This window comes from Oncorhynchus clarkii, chromosome 13, assembly GCF_045791955.1.
Source record: "Oncorhynchus clarkii lewisi isolate Uvic-CL-2024 chromosome 13, UVic_Ocla_1.0, whole genome shotgun sequence".
Lineage (NCBI taxonomy): Eukaryota > Metazoa > Chordata > Actinopteri > Salmoniformes > Salmonidae > Oncorhynchus > Oncorhynchus clarkii.
The window spans coordinates 51,312,841-51,335,359 of record NC_092159.1 but is presented as its reverse complement, the minus strand read 5'-3'; the positions used below and the strand labels follow the sequence as shown (position 1 = coordinate 51,335,359).

At 43.8% G+C, this 22,519-nt stretch overlaps 1 protein-coding gene across 2 annotated transcripts in view; it reads right to left on the bottom strand.

Annotated features, from left to right (window-relative positions):
- The window catches only part of LOC139365042 (speckle-type POZ protein), a 108,044-nt gene that overhangs the window by 58,235 nt on the left and 27,290 nt on the right, over nt 1–22,519 (bottom strand). The window lies entirely within an intron of this gene.

The following is a 22,519-nucleotide window of genomic DNA, read 5'->3' as shown; positions in this document are numbered from 1 at the left end:
CTCTCCCCCCTGGATCCTTTCCTCCCTCTCCCCCCTGGATCCTTTCCTCCCTCTCCCCCCTGGCTCCTTTCCTCCCTCTCCCCCCTGGCTCCTTTCCTCCCTCTCCCCCCTGGCTCCTTTCCTCCCTCTCCCCCTGCTCCTTTCCTCCCTCTCCCCCCTGCTCCTTTCTCTATTTTCTCACTCATCCTGCACATGTCAAATTGAAGACTCCTCTCGTTCTCTCTCTCTTTTCTCAGTCAACCTGCAAGTCCCCCTGTCTCGCAGCCAGACAATCCCTTCGCTTTGCTTCTTAATTAGTGGCTGATTGGATTGGAAGTTCAGGACCTAGATAACTTCCCAGAATCTGTGTGAGAGAGAGAGAAAGTGAAGGAAAGGGCAATAGGGGGGGGTTCACCTCTGCCTGGAGACGGGTGAGACGACACACAGACCTCCACGGACGCAGACAGGACTTCATGAATGTTTAGAGAACTTTCTGTTGGATCTGATCTTTCTGTTTCTTATTTTGTTCTATTTGCATCTGATGAAAAACACTGGTGGCATTTTCACTCAGTAAAACAATACAATAATAATCAAAAGATGAAGAACAAGGCAGCACGGATTTGCAATTTAAAATTACCTGAGATTTCCTAACAATTAATTATAGTTTGTGTGAACTAGTGTGTGTTCATGGGTGTAACAAATATGCAGCTTAAGTGCACAAATGCATGCACACATGCAAACTGCTGTGTGGCGGAGTGTGTGCGTTGCATGTGTGCAATAAATGTGTGCCCCTGTATGTTTCCTTAAGCTGTGTGTTCGCATGTCTCTGTATAGGCTACTGTCTCCCAATGTGTGTGCTGCCAACAGCGATCACAAGGGAACCACTAAGAAAACATGACAATACTGGCACCATCGCTAACAACTTCACAGCTTTTCTAAATACACCCAGATGACACTTAAACAGAATAAAGCTGGGGATTGATTTGTCTTTTCATGACAATCATCAGGAGCAGAGAAGCAGAAAAATGACAGTAACAACTCAGAGATAGTGGGGCGTGGGGTATGTGGTAGTGTGTGTGTGTGGTAATCCTTGTACTCCCTCACTTCAAAATCTTGAGATGGTTCATTCATCATGGTGATTCAGCTGGTGACAGTCAGCACCAATGGACAGGAGGACTAACAGGTGAGAATACACACGGCAGGGGAAATAAATATCACCACAGCAGTACGTCAGAGAGCGTTAAGAGGGTTGTGTGGATTGTGTGCTCACCCTGAAAACAATCACTAGACAAAGTATGAGGTAAGGATGGCAGTGGTGTGATGTGAGTGTTTCTCGGGTTGTGTACGTGTGTACATGCGTGAATGCCTACCGCCCACATCTCATTTCCCTATCCCATCCTAGTCTGCTGCTGAGGGGACCGACAGGATGAGGAGGGAGAAAGGAGACCTGGATCACATTTATATTAAATTACATTGACAGGCCTCTCTCACTGTGCAAGTCCAGATCTCCCTCCCACCACAGCCTTCACCTCACCACTAAGAGGCGAGTGCATTACTCAAACATAGGCATGTGGACAAACAGTTCCCAGGAAACCAACAGTCTGAATGATGTCATGTCCTCTCCATCCCTCCCATTAGAAACAGAAGATAAGGGTGCAGAACATGTTATGTTATATATATATATATATATATATATATATATATATATATATATATATATATATAAATATATATATATGCACTGCTCAAAAAAATAAAGGGAACACTTAAACAACACAATGTAACTCCAAGTCAATCACACTTCTGTGAAATCAAACTGTCCACTTAGGAAGCAACACTGATTGACAATACATTTCACATGCTGTTGTGCAAATGGAATAGACAACAGGTGGAAATTATAGGCAATTAGCAAGACTCCCCAATAAAGGAGTGTTTCTGCAGGTGGTGACCACAGACCACTTCTCAGTTCCTATGCTTCCTGGCTGATGTTTTGGTCACTTTTGAATGCTGGCGGTGCTTTCACTCTATTGGTAGCATGAGACGGAGTCTACAACCCACACAAGTGGCTCAGGTAGTGCAGCTCATCCAGGATGGCACATCAATGCGAGCTGTGGCAAGAAGGTTTGCTGTGTCTGTCAGCGTAGTGTCCAGAGCATGGAGGCGCTATCAGGAGACAGGCCAGTACATCAGGAGACGTGGAGGAGACCGTAGGAGGGCAACAACCCAGCAGCAGGACCGCTACCTCCACCTGTGTGCAAGGAGGAGCAGGAGGAGCACTGCCAGAGCCCTGCAAAATGACCTCCAGCAGGCCACAAATGTGCAAGTGTCTGCTCAAACGGTCAGAAACGGACTCCATGAGGGTGGTTTGAGGGCCCGACGTCCACAGGTGGGCGTGAAGGACGTTTGGCATTTGCCAGAGAACACCAAGATTGGCAAATTCGCTACTGGCGCCATGTGATCTTCACAGATGAAAGCAGGTTCACACTGAGCACGTGACAGAGTCTGGAGACGCCATGGAGAACGTTTTGCTGCCTGCAACATCCTCCAGCATGACCGGTTAGGCAGTGGGTCAGTCATGGTGTGGGGTGGCATTTCACAGCCCTCCATGTGCTCGCCAGAGGTAGCCTGACTGCCATTAGGTACCGAGATGAGATCCTCAGACCCCTTGTGAGACCATATGCTGGTGCGGTTGGCCCTGGGTTCCTCCTAATGCAAGACAATGCTAGACCTCATGTGGCTGGAGTGTGTCAGCAGTTCCTTCAAGAGGAAGGCATTGATGCCATGGACTGGCACGCCCTTTCCCCAGACCTGAATCCAATTGAGCACATCTGGGACATCATGTCTCGCTCCTTCCACCAACGCCACGTTGCACCACAGACTGTCCAGGAGTTGGCGGATGCTTTAGTCCAGGTCTGGGAGGAGATCCCTCAGGAGACCATCCGCCATCTCATCAGGAGCATGCCCAGGCGTTGTAGGGAGGTCATACAGGCACGTGGAGGCCACACACACTACTGAGCCTCATTTTGACTTGTTTTAAGGACATTACATCAAAGTTGGATCAGCCTGTAGTGTGGTTTTCCACTTTAATTTTGAGTGTGACTCCAAATCCAGACCTCCATGGGTTGATACATTTGATTTCCATTGATAATTTGTGTTTGATTTTGTTGTCAGCACATTCAACTATGTAAAGAAAAAAGTATTTAATAAGAATATTTCATTCATTCAGATCTAGGATGTGTTATTTTAGTGTTCCCTTAATTTTTTTGAGCAGTATATATATATATATATATATATATATATATATATATATATATATATATATATATATATATATATATATAAATAATTATTTAACCAGGCAGGCTAGTTGAGAACAAGTTCTCATTTACAACTGCGACCTGGCCAAGATAAAGAAAAGCAATGCGACACAAATAACACTGAGTTACACATAATAAATAAACAGTCAATAATACAATAGAAAAATCTATATACAGTGTGTGCAAATGAGGTAGGATAAGGGAGTGAAGGCAATAAATAGGCCAGAGTAGCAAAATAATTTCAATATAGCAATTAAAAACTGGAGTGACAGATGTGCAGAAGATGAATGTGCAAGTAGAGATACTGGGATGCAAAGGAGCAAAATAAATAACAGTATGGGGATGAGGAAGTTGGATGGGCTATTTACAGGTTCAGTGATTTGTGAGGTGCTCTGGCAGCTGGTGCTTAAAGTTAGTGAGGGAGATATGAGTCTCCAGCTTCAGTGATTTTTGCAGTTCGTTCCAGTCATTGGCAGCAGAGAACTGGAAGGAAAGGCAACCAAAGGAGGAATTGGCTTTGGGGGTGACCAGTGAAATATACCTGCTGGAGCACGTGCTACGGGTGGGTGCTGCTATGGTGACCTGTGAGCTGAGATAAGGCAGAGCTTTACCTAGCAAAGACTTTTTGATGACCTGGAGCCAGTGGGTATACAACGAGAGTATACAGGTCACCGGGGTAGGGGTAGCCAGGTGGAAAGCATGGCCAGCCGGAGAAAAATGCTTTTTGAAATTCTCAATTATCGTGGATTTATCGGTGTTCCAGCTGCCTACTGCACTGAGGCTAGGAGAGGAGGTGCTCTTATTCTCCATGGACTTTACAGTGTCTCAGAACTTTTTTGAACCAAGGGCTTTTTTGATACCCGAGCCAGGTCAATTAGAAAGGCCTGCCCGCTGAAGTGTTTTAGGGAGCGTTTGACAGTGATGAGGGGTGGTCGTTTGACCGCAGACCCATTATGGACGCAGGCAATGAGGCAGTGATCGCTGAGATCCTGGTTGAAGACAGCAGAGGTGTATTTGGAGGGCAGGTTGGTTAGGATGATATCTATGAAGGTGCTCGTGTTTACGGATTTGGGCTTGTACCTGGTAGGTTCATTGATAATTTGTGTGAGATTGGGAGCATCAAGCTTAGATTGTAGATAGCCGGGGTGTTGAAGCATGTCCCAGTTTAGGTCACCGAACAGCACGAGCTCTGAAGATAGATGGGGGGTGTCATGACGTTGGCCTGGGGTAGGTTTATGACAGTCATAAATACCTCTTCCCCCCTTGTTCCTCTCTACCCTACCGATGTGAAATTTGAAAACCCCTTGGTTAACATAGAGATTCTGGGAACATCAGAAGGTGGGGGGGAAATTAACTATATTCTGGTAATCCGACCAATTGAACATATGCGGTGGTACAGTTCGGTTGTCATCTGAGACATTCTCATCAATGATAAGATGACAAACTCTACAGTGGAAAGTCTGCACATTGTAGTTATCGGATCCACATGGAATTGTTGTTCAATTTAAATGTTTGAATATAAAATTATTGGTGAAGATATTCAATGTAATTTTAGCTTCCAAATGAGAGATTTGGGTTTTCATAAGGTTAGGGCTCTGCTCAATCAGTGACCCGCCCCATGTGAAGAGACATGGGCTGTAGACTGTGAAACACGCCCTTCTCCCTCCACTATAGAAGCCCTTGACGACAATATAACCTCCTGTTACAAGTACGTGAAGTCTGCAGCCTCTGCGTTAAAAGGACTAGCATGTCAACTACAGAACTAAGCCAACCTCAGCGTGAGCTTTGGTTGCGAATGGTATGAACTTTGAACTCTTATTCACTACAGAAGTGATACCTCCTAGCCGTTGAGTTAGCTACAGCAGCTGCAAACGCGGGCTAGGAAAGAACAGACAGAGGATCCCGTCTACCACACAGCGACCTTACTACAACGTATCCAATTGACCACCAGAGACATTCTCCAAAGAACAAAGGACTCGGTTTGGCGACACGGCATTCCATCTACCACCAACCTACCGAAGAGTAAATATTTATTGCATTTTCCTTTTCCAAATGGGCGGTAATTTAGAATGCATAAGATACTGTATTTACGATAGCACAGCTTCTCCCTTTGTCCCTCAGTCTTCCCGCTCTTTCACTCAAACCCAGACCCTTTTTTGTGTAACCAGCTGTCATATCTGTTACGCCCACTAGGGACATTCCCTTTATGACGTAATTTGTAATCAAGGTATGATTCATTCTTTGTATATGTAATTCTGTGTGATTAGTTAGGTATTTAGTAAATAAATAATTAAACCCAATTTTGTATTGCTGATTCAACCTGTTAGCCAGGGTTCATGAAGATAACCAAGAATTTACAACTTTCAGATGAGACTGAATTAAGGTGACGATTAATATTGACTGCTATTGATGTAAAATATTACTAGGTCTTTAACCTCTCTAGGGTAGGGGGCAGCATTCGGAATTTTGGATGAAAAGCATGCCCAAATTAAACAGCCTGCTACTCGGGCCCAGAAGATATGATATGCATATAACTGGTAGATTTGGATAGAAAACACTCTAAGGTTTCCAAAACTGTTAAAATAGTGTCTATGAGTATAACGGAACTGATTTGGCAGGCGAAAACCTGAGAAAAATCCATTCAGGAAGTATTTTTTTTGTTTTGTAGTTTTCTATTTAATGCCATGACAGTATCCATTGACTTAGGACTCAATTTGCAGTTCCTATGCCTTCCACTAGATGTCAACAGTCTTTAGAAATTGTTTCAGGCTTGTATTCTTATGAGGGAGTAAGACTAGTCTGAATGAGTGGACCCTGACGTGTCACAGAGCTTTTTCATGCGCAATCCCGAGAGTGCATTTCTTGTTTACCTTTTATATTGACGACGTTATTGTCCGGTTGAAATATTATAGATCATTTAGGCTAAAAACAACCTGAGGATTGAATATAAACATCGTTTGACATGTTTCTATGAACTTTACGGATGCAATTTGGATTTTTTTGTCTGCCTGTTTTGACTGCGTTTGAGCCTGTGGATTACTGAAGAAAACGCACAAACATAAGAGGTTTGTGGATATTAAGAGACTTTATCGACCAAAATTAACATTTATTGAGTAAATGAATGTCTTCTGAGTGCCACCATATGAAGATCATGAAAGGTAAGGGATTAATTTTCTCTCTATTTCTGAGTTTTGTAACGCTTCTGCTTGGCTGGTTACTGTTTGTAATAATTTGTCAGCTGGGCTATGTTCTCAAATAATCGTAAGGTATGCTTTCGCCGTAAAGCATTTTTGAAATCTGACACCGTGGTTAGGTTTAAAGATGAACTTCTTGTGAATCCATGTAAAATATGTTTTGTTTACTGAATTTTTATAAATTAGTATTTCTGCATTTGAATTTGGCCCTCTGCAATCTCACTGAATGTTGGCCAGATGGGCTAGCGTCCCACATACCCAAGAGAGGTTAAGAGTTTATTCGGAAGATAACAGGTCCATAAATATTATTTCGTGGTGCCCTGACTCTCTAGTTAATTACATTTACAGGATTAGCTCAATCAGGTAATATTAATTACGGAGAAAGGATGTCATATCACTTAATCCGGCATAGCCAAAGACACGACAAGGGCAACCAATTCACATATGGTGTCCAGGGCACAGCTGGGGGCAGAAGGTGGTCTATAGCAAGCAGCAACAGTGACAGACTTGTTTATGGAAAGGTGGACTTTTAAAAGTAAAAGCTCAAATTGTTTGGGCACAGACCTGGATAGTAAGAGAACTCTGCAGGCTCTCTCTGCAGTAGATTTCAACTCCGCCCCCTTTGGCAGTTCTATCCTGTCGGAAAATGTTATAGTTAGGAAAGGAAATTTCAGGGTTTTTGGTAAAAGGGGTCCAGGCCAATTGGCAAAATAGGTATTGTAGCCCACGGAATGGCTGATGGACCTCTTCAGCTAGCCGGGAGATGGTGCTAGCAAAGATATTGTCTGTAAGTGCCCCAGAACTCATTCTACAGGCGAAACCAAGATGATGCGTCAACCAGGAAATGAGCAGAATTTCTGAAGCTCTGTTTTCCATTGTCTCCTTATATGGCTGTGATTGCGCAAGGAATGAGCCTACACTTTCTGTCGTTCCCCCAAGGTGTTAGCAGCATTGTGACGTATTTGTAGGCATATCATTGGAAGATTGACCATAAGAGACTACATTTTCCAAGTGTCCGCCTGGTGTCCTGCGTGGAATTCGGTGCGCAATTGCCAGCTGCTTGTACTTTTCCATTTGATTGAGGGGAGAAACCATGCTTCCATGAACGATATATCATTGAAGAGATATGTGAAAAACACCTTGAGGATTGATTCTAAACAACGTTTGCCATGTTTTCAGTCGATATTATGGAGTTAATTTGGAAAAAAGTTCGCGTTTTGAGGACTGAATTTTCGTTTTTTTTTTGGTAGCCAAATGTGATGTGCAAAACGGAGCTATTTCTAATACACAAAGAATCTTTTTGGGAAAAACTGAGCATCTGCTATCTAACTGAGAGTCTCCTCATTGAAAACATCCGAAGTTCTTCAAAGGTAAATTATTTTATTTGAAGGCTTTTATGTTTTTGTTGAAATATTGCGTGCTGGATGCTAACGCTAATGCTAACGCTAAATGCTACGCTAGCTAGCCACTTTTACACATATGATTGTTTCCTATGGATGAGAAGCATATTTTGAAAATCTGAGATGACAGTGTTGTTTACAAAAGGCTAAGCTTGAGAGATGGCATATTTATTTCATTTCATTTGCGATTTTCATGAATAGTTAACGTTGCGTTATGGTAATGAGCTTAGGTCTGTAAATAGAATCCCGGATCCGGGTTTGGTAGACGCAACAGGTTAAGAAAAATATATGCGAAGAAAAAAGATAAAGATATATACACGGGACACGACGAGGACAAAGACGTCTGACTGCTACGCCATCTTGGAACTGGGGAAAGCCTGGGGCAATATGAATGTTTCTCAGTCATCCCAGGTGAGTTCAGGTAGTCTAACTGACAGTCGAGGCATCCAATCTACCTCGTGGGTCTCTTTCTCACGAGAAAGTTCCAGTGGGAGTTTAGTCTACTCTTACAGTGGGGAGAACAAGTATTTGATACACTGCCATTTTCCTACTTACAAACCATGTAGAGGTCTGTAATTTGTTTCATAGGTACACTTCAACTGTGAGAGACAGAATCTAAAACAAAATCAAACAATGTGATATTCTGGATTTTTTAAGTAATTAATTAGCATTTTATTGCATGACATAAGTTTTTGATACATCAGAAAAGCAGAACTTAATATTTAGTACAGAAACCTTTGTTTGCAATTACAGAGATCATACGTTTCCTGTAGTTCTTGACCAGGTTTGCACACACTGCAGCAGGGATTTTAGCCCACTCCTCCATACATACCTTCTCCAGATCCTTCGGGTTTTGGGGCTGTCGCTGGGCAATACGGACTTTCAGCTCCCTCCAAAGATTTTCTGTTTGGGTTTAGGTCTGGAGACTGGCTAGGCCACTCCAGGACATTGAGATGCTTCTTACGGAGCCACTCCTTAGTTGCCCTGGCTGTGTGTTTCGGGTCGTTGTCATGCTGGAAGACCCAGCCACGACCCATCTTCAATGCTCTTACTGAGGGAAGGAGGTTGTTGGCCAAGATCTCGCTATACATGGCCCCATCCATCCTCCCTCAATACGGTGCAGTCGTCCCGTCCCCTTCGCAGAAAAGCATCCCCAAAGCATCCCCAGTTTCCACCTCCATGCTTCACGGTTGAGATGGTGTTCTTGGGGTTGTACTCATCCTTCTTTTTCCTCCAAACACAGCGAGTGGAGTTTAGACCAAAAAGCTCTCCCTCCTCTGGATCATCCAGATGGTCATTGGCAAACTTCAGACGGGCCTGGACATGCGCTGGCTTGAGCAGGGGGACCTTGTGTGCGCTGCAGGATTTTAACCCATGACTGCGTAGAGTCTTACGAATGGTTTTCTTTGAGACTGTGGTCCCAGCTCTCTTCAGGTCATTGACCAGGTCCTGCCGTGTAGTTCTGTGCTGATACCTCACCTTCCTCATGATCATTGATGCCCCACAAGGTGAGATCTTGCATGGAGCCCCAGACTGAGGGTGATTGACTGTCATCTTAAACGTCTTCCATTTTATAATAATCTCACCAAGCTGCTTGCCTATTGTCCTGTAGCCCATCCCAGCCTTGTGCAGGTCTACAATTTTATCCCTGATGTCCTTACACAGCTCTCTAGTCTTGGCCATTGTGGAGAGGTTGGAGTCTGTCTGATTGAGTGTGTGGACAGGTGTCTTTTATACAGGTAACGAGTTCAAACAGGTGCAGTTAATACAGGTAATGAGTGGAGAACAGGGGGGCTTCTTAAAGAAAAACGAACAGGTGATCAAATACTTGTCATGCAATAAAATGCAAATTAATTACTTAAATCATACAATGTGATTTTCTGGATTTTTGTATTAGAATATGTCTCTCACAGTTGAAGTGTACCTATGATAAAAAATTACAGACCTCTACATGCTTTGGAAGTAGGAAAACATGCAAAATCGGCAGTGTATCAAATACTTGTTCTCCCCACTGTATGTGGCAGACCAGCCATGATTACAATCTATCAGCATTCAGAACACTCCATTCTCTCTCTCCTAGAGTTAATATACAGCTGGACAGTAGCTTGTAGGGAGCTTGCAGATTCAACAGTCCACTTCTTAATAAACACAAGTTATTACATACTCTAGTTTGAGAAACATAAATAAAAAGGAACCACATGAAGAAAGCCCTGGGTATATATTGAACATTTGTAGATAGACATAATCCTACACTAGTGCAAGTGTAGTCAATTTGTGTAGTGACGGCCTCCGAGCCCATTCAGGTCAAACCTCGGGGTGGTTTGAGTAAAAAAAATACATGGTCAAGGTTAAAAAACAATCCAGGTCACTCTTGAAATTCTAAAACTAGACAATGTATTGAGAAGTGATAATGGATCTCTACATTTTCAAATAACTGTCCTTTCTCTGGTCCACAAACTGCTTTAGACAAACAAATCAGTCAGGAAAAAAACTGCTGAATTTTGGAATCCCGGGGTGGCCCTCAAGCCGAAGTTATTGCTCAACCCTGGACTAGTGAGTGTCTAAATACATCCATATAGAATAGTTCAAATTTAGCCTGAACAACATGTCAACATATGGCAGGGACTTAAAGATGCCGGGCCTGCTGTGAAATAGGAGGTCCTGCTGGATGACAAGAGAAGATGGAACCCCTTCTGGAATTCATTACAGCTGGCTACTGCTCTACTCAAGAAAAAAAACATTCATTCTGGGGGAAAAAAGCAGACGCATAACGGCTCTCCATTTAAATTCCCTTTCACTTGCAACATGAAAGAGAAACATCAAATACACGGCACCACCCAGCAGCCTCTCCCTCCGGGCCCGCTTCCTGCTGAGAGAAGACATACGCTAGCTAGCACCGAGCAGCCAGACACCGCCACCACCTGGCCAGGGGGAGGATGTGCAGCCGGGGAAGTGGGAGGTGAAGTTTATCCACATATCAAAATACATAGATTCTCGTTACCTTATTTTAACATCACCCCCCTCCTCCCCCACACCTTCCTTTCCTCCAGCTCTGGCGAGACATCTGACAGAGGGTTAATGAAGTCTGCTAATTAGAAGGTCAGGTTGAATTAAAGGGTGGTAGAGCGATGAAAGGGAGCGTATTAAAGCAGTGTGTCCAGATCAGATTGATCAGCTGAAGGCTCTGACCCCTAATTGAAAAACACACATGGTACTGACTGAAGGTTCCCCACCAATTTGACAGACAGACCAGTCATAACTGATCACTGAAACACTTTGCTATTAGAGTATGTATAATTTTCCCTGCATGCTAGCCGGCTGCTGTGTGGTGAGCAATTGAAGTGTGATCTTAGCGCTGATATGATCTAGGAATCTCACTGAGTCGGGGATAAAAACTGCTCCAAGATCAGTGAGGGTCAAAGGAACAGGTGACATACATGGAGGAATAAAGGGATAACTTGATTTCCAGATACAGGAATCAAAAGGTAACAGGCTAAGGTAACAGAGATTGGCGAGATGATAATGTAGTATGATGGCTACTGTAAATAAAGACAGGAAGAGATACTGGCCTTAAGGGCAAGAGAATACAACATAGTGGGGCAAAAAAGTATTTAGTCAGCCACCAATTGTGCAAGTTCTCCCACTTAAAAAGATGAGAGGCCTGTAATTTTTATCATAGGTACACTTCAACTATGACAGACAAAATGTGGGGGGAAAAAATCCAGAAAATCACAATGTAGGATTTTTTATGAATTTATTTGCAAATTATGGTGGAAAATAAGTATTTGGTCACCTACAAACAAGCAAGATTTCTGGCTCTCACAGACCTGTAACAACTTCTTTAAGAGGCTCCTCTGTCCTCCACTCGTTACCTGGATTAATGGCACCTGTTTGAACTTGTTATCAGTATAAAAGACACCTGTCCACAACCTCAAACAGTCACACTCCAAACTCCACTATGGCCAAGACCAAAGAGCTGTCAAAGGACACCAGAAACAAAATTGTAGACCTGCACCAGGCTGGGAAGACTGAATCTGCAATAGGTAAGCAGCTTGGTTTGAAGAAATCAACTGTGGGAGCAATTATTAGGAAATGAAAGACATAAAAGACCACTGATAATCTCCCTCGATCTGGGGCTCCACGCAAGATCTCACCCCGTGGGGTCAAAATGATCACAAATCCCAGAACCACACGGGGGTCCTAGTGAATGACCTGCAGAGAGCTGGGACCAAAGTAACAAAGCCTACCATCAGTAACACACTACGCCGCCAGGGACTCAAATCCTGCAGTGCCAGACGTGTCCCCCTGCTTAAGCCAGTACATGCCCAAGCCCATATGAAGTTTGCTAGAGAGCATTTGGATGATCCAGAAGAAGATGATTGGGAGAATGTCATGGTCAGATGAAACCAAAATATAACTTTTTGGTAACTCAACTCGTCGTGTTTGGAGGACAAAGAATGCTGAGTTGCATCCAAAGAACACCATACCTACTGTGAAGCATGGGGGTGGAAACATCATGCTTTGGGGCTGTTTTTCTGCAAAGGGACCAGGAAGACTGATCCGTGTAAAGGAAATAATGAATGGGGCCATGTATAGTGAGATGTGAGTGAAAACCTCCTTCCATCAGCAAGGGCATTGAAGATGAAACGTGGCTGGGTTTTTCAGCATGACAATGATCCCAAACACACCGCCCGGGCAACAAAGGAGTGGCTTCATAAGAAGCATTTCAAGGTCCTGGAGTGGCCTAGCCAAACCTTGTGAAGACTTGCAGAAAACGTTTGACCTCTCATTGCCAACAAAGGGTATATAACAAAGTATTGAGTTTAACTTTTGTGATTGACCAAATACTTATTTTCCACCATAATTTGCAAATAAAATCATTAAAAAATCCTACAACGTAATTTTCCGGATTTTTTTCCCCTCATTTTGTCTGTCATAGTTGAAGTGTACCTATGATGAAAATTACAGACCTCTCTCATCTTTTTAAGTGGGAGAACTTGCACAATTGGTGGCTGACTAAATACTTTTTTGCCCCACTGTATATGGAATGCAGTTACAGGTAGGATTGACGGTTGGAAGAGTAACATACAGCACCTGTATGACAGACATGTAAAGCTCTGACAAAAACCTGTGGTGGTTGTGGTGCATGTAAGGTGAGCTGTGTCTGTCCAGCCAGCTCAGCACAGAGCAGCCCTGATGCCCCAGACACACAAAGACCAGAGGTAAGGAGCGTGTCAGAGCAGAGCCGGGGGTGCAGAGCTGCAGGCAGGAGCGATGGATTAAGAGCCACTCAGACAAAAGCCCTACGAGAACCATGGAGACAGCCCTACTGATACTACACTGCTCAAAAAAATAAAGGGAACACTAAAATAACACATCCTGGATCTGAATGAATGAAATATTCTTATTAAATACTTTTTTCTTTACATAGTTGAATATGGTGACAACAAAATCACACAGAAATTATCAATGGAAATCAAATTATCAACCCATGGAGGTCTGGATTTGGAGTCACACTCAAAATTAAAGTGGAAAACCACACTACAGGCTGATCCAACTTTGATGTGATGTCCTTAAAACAAGTCAAAATGAGGCTCAGTAGTGTGTGTGGCCTCCACGTGCCTGTATGACCTCCCTACAACGACTGGGCATGCTCCTGATGAGGTGGCGGATGGTCTCCTGAGGGATCTCCTCCCAGACCTGGACTAAAGCATCCGCCAACTCCTGGACAGTCTGTGGTGCAACGTGGCGTTGGTGGATGGAGCAAGACATGATGTCCCAGATGTGCTCAATTGGATTCAGGTCTGGGGAACGGGCGGGCCAGTCCATAGCATCAATGCCTTCCACTTGCAGGAACTGCTGACACACTCCAGCCACATGAGGTCTAGCATTGTCTTGCATTAGGAGGAACCCAGGGCCAACCGCACCAGCACATGGTCTCACAAGGGGTCTGAGAGGATCTCATCTCGGTACATAATGGCAGTCAGGCTACCTCTGGCGAGCACATGGAGGGCTGTGCGGCCCCCCCAAAGAAATGCCACCCCACACCATGACCGACCCACCGCCAAACCGGTCATGCTGGAGGATGTTGCAGGCAGCAGAACGTTCTCCACGGCGTCTCCAGACTATCACGTCTGTCACATGTGCTCAGTGTGAACCTGCCTTCATCTGTGAAGAGCACAGGGCGCCAGTGGCGAATTTGCCAATCTTGGTGTTCTCTGGCAAATGCCAAACGTCCTGCACGGTGTTGGGCTGTAAGCACAACCCCCACCTGTGGACGTCTGGCCCTCATGGAGTTTGTTTCTGACCGTTTGAGCAGACACATGCACATTTGAGGCCTGCTGGAGGTTATTTTGCAGGGCTCTGGCAGTGCTCCTCCTTGCACAAAGGCGGAGGTAGCAGTCCTGCTGCTGGGTTGTTGCCCTCCTACGGCCTCCTCCACGTCTCCTGATGTACTGGCCTGTCTCCTGGTAGCGCCTCCATGCTCTGGACACTACGCTGACAGACACAGCAAACCTTCTGGCCACATCTCGCATTGATGTGCCATCCTGGATGAGCTGCACTACCTGAGCCACTTGTGTGGGTTGTAGACTCAGTCTCATGCTACTACTAGAGTGCAGAACCACTCCTTTATTGGGGAGTCTTGCTAATTGCCTATAATTTCCACCTGTTGTCTATTCCATTTGCACAACAGCATGTGACATTTATTGTCAATCAGTGTTGCTTCCTAAGTGGACAGTTTGATTTCACAGAAGTGTGATTGACTTGGAGTTACATTGTGTTGTTTAAGTGTTCCCTTTATTTTTTTGAGCAGTGTATATCATTATCTGGCTCCATATCACAGACTCCCTACCCAGAGATCTCCACCTTTGTCTCCCCTCAGTATACCTCCAACTCAACCCCCTTTATCTGTCTTTCTATAGCCCCCAGAAGGTTGACATGGCATTAAACCTAGATCTCACGCTCTCCCCTTCTTTGGCTCCATCACATCTTATATCCCAACCCTCTCCCCTCCCTGCTTCCCCTCAAAGCTGGCCAGCTGCCATGTGACCTAGTCCCCTCTCATTACATCACAGGTCTGAAGCCTTGCTCACAGTTCCAGTAGGATCAATTAGAGCTACACTCACAACAGAACACCTGTGTGCCATTGTAAGGGCAGACAAATAAACACAGTTGTAAGCTCACAAACAGTCACATAGGCACAATCAAATACCACATGTAAGTAGAACTTTTTCCAAAATTACAGGATTTCCTGACAAAGACAAATAGTGTTGAGCTTTAGGAGCCCTTAACACGCCAACCTTCTCCTGATTAAAGATGACAGCGGCCATAGAAGCACTGTGAACAGACAGAACAGTAGACCGTAGCTATATATCCATCTCCTGCACACCAAGTTGCCAGGAGGGATTGTGTATAAACCAATACACTACAGAGCTAATAGTAATTCTGCTTTAACCTTTGCCTTGCCGCAGTCTGCTGTTTTCCCATTCCCCCTATTTATCTAACCTAAAGAAATACTTGGAATTAGAGTTCTTCTAACCTATGAAGCGAAGCTGGGAGGAAGAGGGGGGAGGCTGGTGTGATACCTTACTCGTAATTATGTGATTTATAATGAAAATGCAAATTAAGTGAGAGGGAGTCTCTCTTCGCCTTGTTTAAATGTTTTCATTTTTTCTCCATTGTTCCATTAGTCTCCAACAGAGGAGCATGAAAGGCTGCTGATTGCCATAACATGGCAGTAACCACATTTTAGATGGATGGTTAAGGAAACAACTCTGGTGACCCATTTCCTTTCCCTCACAGTGACCTTCTTGGTATCTGGTACTCCATTGTTAGAGACCGGCCAAGAGAGAAACATGGTGCAAAATATGAACAAAGAGAAACTGCCAAAAACAAAAAAATATCAAGATAAACAGAAAACCTCGCACACGTATTCACTCACGCAGCTAACACACAAAAAAAGTCACAGATTACCTAAATGGGATGAGCCATTTCAAAAGTAAAACTTAACATGGACCATAAGGCTCATACCATCAGGAAAAATCCCCACAGCCGATCTACTGTATTCTCTCATTGACCTGTGCACTTCTCTCAGCAAAGTCTCTACAAACCACACTCCTATCGTCTGGAGGCCCGTGTTCATATCTGTGAAAGCAATAATTACACCTAGAAGAGGTGTAAATATAGATGTAACTATCTGTAAATGTGAAGCGACACTTGACTTCCACACTTGACTTCCAAGCAATCAGTAAGGTAAGAAGAGCGCTTTCAGACAGACAGTGGGGACCCCCAAGACTCTCCCCTTCGGCCATAAAAAGTGTCTCAATGTGGACCCAAATCTCCTTTGAATTTAAAACTGCAACCTGATAAACAACCCAGAGAGATACTCTAAAATGCTCTAAAAGTGTTATAATTCAAAGGAGAGCATGAGAGAAAAAGCAAACAAAAAGAGAATTAGATAATGTTTTTGAAGTAGACGTCCTTCAGTTTGACTTTACCAGGTAACACGCTTTCGTCTCCATTTTCCACATCAAGTGGATTTCAAAACACATTTGAGGACCAGAGAGCTTGGTAATTAGCAGTCCTTGCTCATAAAGGGACCAAAAACTAAGCCTGTCTTAAGCTCCATTTCTCCATACCTTCCAGGTGTCTCTTCGGATTCCTCTCCTCTCGCAAATCATGTTGCCTGGAAACAATCAATGTGCCTAAATGTTTTATTTTTAACATATGTCTGGCAGCTTTGGTCAGCATTCGGCCTATTTTCTGTTCTTGAAATACAACATTTTTGTGACCGTTCTTGCTGCCCCTGACAACTTGACTGGTCTATACTGACAGATATGAGAGCTAAGACAGACTTATTAGATTTAGATCTATATTAGATTTATGGTCTAATATAGAAGTCTACATTACATAAAATGTATACTATAAATGCAGTTTACTTAGAGGCCTAACACAAGGTCTTATCTAGTCTTGCTCCACAATCCTCAGTTCTGTCATGACTACACATGAAGATCCCAATGGGTCAGATCAACTTGGCAATGGTTGAGGGGGGAGACTTCTGACACCTCACACCGGTCGTAAATCAAGCAGGAGAGAACTCTCTCTGGGTCTCTAGTATTGGGACCGGAATGTCTGTCTACAAAAGACTTTTGCCAGCCAAAAACTCTAACGTCAAAACAGTGAACATTGGAACAAATGTGGGAAATGGTCAAAGTGTAGATGTGGAAAACAAATGTATATTGTGTCATTAAAAACGTTAAATGAAAATAGTTTACCTCAATCTAATGTGAACATAATATGAAATGCTTAAACTATTTTTTGTTAAGATAGGAATGTGGTGTTAGTTTTCTAACAAGATCATAGTTTTGATGACGCTTTGCACCAGTAAGTAGCCACGCCCCGAGGGAGCTCATAGATCGTGTCAGGATAATGGAACGCCCCTTTTCACCAGAATATAAAAAGTTAAGAATTAACATATCAGACCAGAAAAGCATGGAGCGTTAGCTACATGTGGGAAATGGTTGAAATATTGAACCAACACGAGGTGAAGAAAAACTCCCCTTCCCTGGTCCACACGTTGAAATGGTTAGAAAGTCTGAAACTCAACACGAGGTGATGAAAATGAACTTACCAGACCAGGACACCGCAAGTCTGAAGCTGCGCATGTAAAGTGAGTTTGGAACTTTGACTATCCACCAGAGGTAGAAACGAGAAAATCCTCTTAGATAATCACTAGTACAGCTAAGTAGCTGCTCTTACGAAACAGCCCATTGGAGACCGGACAACTAAGGAAATTGTGACCTCTGGTGGACAATCAGAGCGTGTACAAGTTGCCAACAGGAAAGGCTAACAAAACCCCTTTTCAATAAGGTTTGTTTCACCAGAGAAGGATGACGAACGACGGCATTCAGACTAGAGGTCGACCGATTTATCGGAATGGCCAATTAATTTGGGACTGATTTCAAGTTTTCATAACAATCGGAAATCGGAATTTTTGGGCGCCGATTTGCTCATTTTTTAAAACTATTTGTATTGATTTTTGTAGTTTTTAAAAAATACCTTTATTTAACTAGGCAAGTCAGTTAAGAACACATTCTTATTTTCAATGACGGCCTAGGAACTGTGGGTTAACTGCCTTGATCAGGGGCAGAATGACAGATTTTCACCTTGTCAGCTCGGGGGATTCAATCTTGCAACCTTACAGTTAACTAGTCCAACGCAATAACGACCTGCCTCACTCTCGTTGCACTCCACAAGGAGACTGCCTGTTACACTAATGCAGTAAGCCAAGGTAAGTTGCTAGCTAGCATTAAACTTATCTTATAAAAACCAATCAATCATAATCACTAGTTAACTACACATGGTTAATGATATTACTAGATATTATCTAGCGTGTCCTATAATCTGACTGAGCATACAAGCATACAAGTATCTAAGTATCTGACTGAGCGGTGGTAGGCAGAAGCAGGCGCATAAACATTCATTCAAACAGCACTTTTGTGCGTTTTGACTGTAGCTCTTCGTTGTGCGTCAAGCATTGCGCTGTTTAGGACTTCAAGCCTATCAACTCCCGAGATGAGGCTGGTGTAACCGAAGTGAAATGGCTAGCTAGATAGCGAGTGCTAATAGTTTTCAAACGTCACTCGCTCTGAGCCTTCTAGTAGTTGTTCCCCTTGCTCTGCATGGGTAACGATGCTTCGATGGTGGCTGTTGTCGTTGTGTTGCTGGTTCGAGCCCAGGGAGGTGCGAGGAGAGGGACGGAAGCTATACTGTTACACTGGCAATACTAAAGTGCCTATAAGAACATCTAATAGTCAAAGGTTAATGAAATACAAATGGTATAAACAGAAATAGTCCTATAATAACTACAACCTAAAACTTCTTACCTGGGAATATTGAAGACACATGTTAAAAAAGGAACCATCAGCTTTCATATGTTCCCATGTTCTGAGCAAGGAACTTAAACGTTAGCTTTCTTACATGGCACATATTGCACTTTTACTTTCTTCTCCAACACTTTGTTTTTGCATTATTTAAACCAAATTGAACATGTTTCATTATTTATTTGAGGCTAAATTGATTTTATTGATGTATTATATTAAGTTAAAATAAGTGTTCATTCAGTATTGTTGTAATTGTCATTATTAGAAATAAATACTTAAAGAAATATATTTTAAAAATCGTCCGATTAAATCAGTATCGGCTTTTTTTGGTCGTACAATAATCAGTATCGGCGTTGAAAAATCATATTCGGTCGACCTCTACACCAGAGAGCCACCAGAGAGAGCGTGGGTCTATTCAGGTCCACCGCTGCATAGAGAAACAGAAAGACATGGGGGCGAGCATTTTGAGCTGAGGACAGGCTTTTTTCTTCTCATTAAAAATGGAAACCTGTCATTTCTAAATGTACTCCCTAACACACACAGACACGGCTGACAGTGAGGGTCAGACACCAAGGCCCAGACCACCCACTGCCCACCTGCCTCTCCACAAGGCATCTCACAGAGAGACTAAACTACTTTAGGAGCAATATACAGTCATGGAAGAATGTGAACACCTATAGCTGCAATCGCCACCAGCATATCAGCTTGAAAAGCACATACTTCAGCAGAGCCAATTAAGATCAACCCCTCTCTTAAGTTGTCATACTGGTGTGCTGAGACACTGCGATCAAGGGCAAACGCCTGCCACAGGGAGATAACGGAGTACAGCCGTCACCCTATCTCTGAAGAGTCTCCCTCATTTCTAACAGAGAGAACACAGCCTCCCTTCCTGCCCCTCCCAGGAGAACATGTGCCTCCCCCCACACACAATGAGACTAAGCAGGACCATTCAACAGCACAAACCCCCTGTGGAATAGGCATGTCAGCCCACTGTAGTACACAATCGCCAGAGCTGTGTCTAGTAATGGAGATAGAAGGGCTAGTCAGATGATGGAGGGTCCAAGTGAATGGCAATACATGGACAGAGACGATACAACAACAAGTAACATGGACAACAGCCTTTTTCTTGGCCATTTTTGGACGAACACTCAACACAGTAGACAAGCAGAAAGGAAGGAGGGAGAGAAGAGAGAGAGGGAGGGGTTAGAGATGGAGGTAAAGAAGGAAAAGCTGTGCTCTCCCTCTTTCCGTCTTCTCGTGTTGCTCTTTTCAACTTGCGGAAAGGAGGGGAAGGCAGCAGCACTAATAAGTTCAGCTCTATCCGTCTGCTGCTCGCCATGCGACAGGGGCTACTCTTCTGGTGCCCCGACGTCACTCTGCTTCCCAATTACCACATTTACACACTGCACCTCGTACCACATGCACACACACACCCCTTCCCTCATTTACATTTCTGCAGCGCTATTTTAAATGCTTTACGTACTTCCATCTCACCTTTCTACATGTATATTATCCATACATGAATTAAACAGTGAGTTAGTTATACAGTGAATGCTGAGAATGAGCAGCTCCTCTCTGTGGAAGGTGACGAAGCAGTGCATGAAGACTAACAGAGATGCCACCACCTGTAGCTGTGGCCAAACTGTTTCTTTTTAAAGCCCTGCGGTTGTGATGAAGTGTTGAGATTACGCTGAGTGTTGAGTACATCTAGACACCAGACACCTTGTTGTGTGTGTGTGGTGGCTGGCCTCTAAATGCCACCGCGTCTAGTCAGTACTCAGACCCAACCCAGTCTTGACTCAGGACTGGGACAGAGACAAATATACAGAATTGTAAAGCTTTGCAACTTTTGCAACCTGATTCCAGACCACTTCGCCATCTCAGTGATGCATGTTGTCGACCTAACATCCAGTCTGATCCAGGATCAGTGTATTATCTGGCCACAGAGCGCTGTGCAAAGCTGCCTGGCAGGCAACAGGCATCACATCCACCCAGCCAGAGTCTATTAAGATAAGATCCAAACAATAACAGTGTTGTAAGTGGCTGTCCCCACCTCGTACCTCACCCTCCCCGTCTGACCTTTCCTAATTCAAGTTAAGGTTAAGTGTACCTGTGCTCGCTGCCTCAATATGTTCTCTCAGGGAGGCCTTTTGGTGAGTCATCAGATAGCGCCGGCTGCAGCAGTATTCTCTGAGGTTGGAAATGCCAGGCAGATAAGGCTGCTCAGGTGTTAGGTGTGCACAGTAGCGCACGCACGCACAGTGCCGGGTGACATTTTAAAAGTCCTCACTGCTTCTCAGAGCACACCAGTTTAGTTTAACATTACCCATTCTCCTCACTGCAGCTTATCCTCAACATAATACTCCAGCCATCACTCTCAGCAGCCAGACCCTTTAATCTTCCAGTCCATCCTGTCAGTCTGTGCCGGAGTTAACTTTCCCCCAGCCACACCTCTCACAGATTAACACACTCTAATGGTCATTAGAGTCTGGCACATTCCAATCTCCACCCGGCCAGTCAAACTCACCACCGAGACTGATTCAGTTCCCGCAGACTCATGGTGACAACACCAGACAATGACGCGGAGAGAGTGATGGAGTGAGAAAGTTCCCACTCAAAGGAAACAATTCACAAACCGGTAAACGTAAACAGCACATCACAGAGTAAGTACCTGTAGATGCTTAAGGGAAGGTGTGGCTGGGAAAATAGGCAGAAGTGAGGAAAGAGGGATAGACAGGGTGGTAGAGGAGCTGATCACAGTTGGATTGTGGCCCTTCGGGAGGAGAAATAGAAATAAAACCTAATCATTAAGCAACTCCAGACAAGCAGCCCGTTTGAGACTGGGGGAGCCACCGGCAGAACAGCTGCAGGGTTGCCGCAGCAACAGGAATTAGAACCAGGAGGCCAAATGTGAGACAGAAACCAGGTGAAAGAGAAGAGAGTGATTGAGAGAGTGAAAGAAAGAGAGAGTGAAATAAAGGGAGAGGAATCAAACACCTTTCCAGGTTGCCAAGCGACAGGCGATGCCAGTCAGTGAATGTAGAGCACAGTTGATCAGTTGAAAGTTGGCCGCTGGGCGGTAATACGTCCCAAAATAATTACTGTGAAAAGACCTTTAAACCTCTTGAAACTAGGGGGCACTATTTTCATTTTTGGAAAAATAACATGCCCAAAGTAAATGGCCTATTTCTCAGGACCAGATGCTAGAATATGCATATAATTGACAGCTTAGGATAGAAAACACTCTAAAGTAAAAAAAAAAAATGGTAAAATATTGTCTGTGAGTATAACAGAACTGATATTGCAGGCGAAACCCTGAGGAAAATTCAATCAGGAAGTGCCTCTTATTTTGAAACCCTTCTGTTCCGTTTCATGCCAATCCTCCATTTAAAGGGATATCAACCAGATTCCTTTTTCTACGTCTTCTCTAAGGTGTCTACAGTAGTTTCACGCCTTTATGTTGAAGAATGAGCGTAAACGACCACATTGCGTAAGTGGCCAGCTGATGGCTCTCAGTGATTCTTATGTAAAAGAGAGAGTTAGCCATTTTTCCTCCCAGTCCTACTGAAAAGCCAATTGTTCAGGTTGATATATTATCAAATAGATATTTGAAAAACACCTTGAGGATTGATTATAAAAAATGTTTGCCATGTTTCTGTCGATATTATGGATATAATTCGGCGTTGTCGTGACCGCTATTTCCGGTGGATTTCTGAACATAACGTGACAAACAAACGGAGGTATTT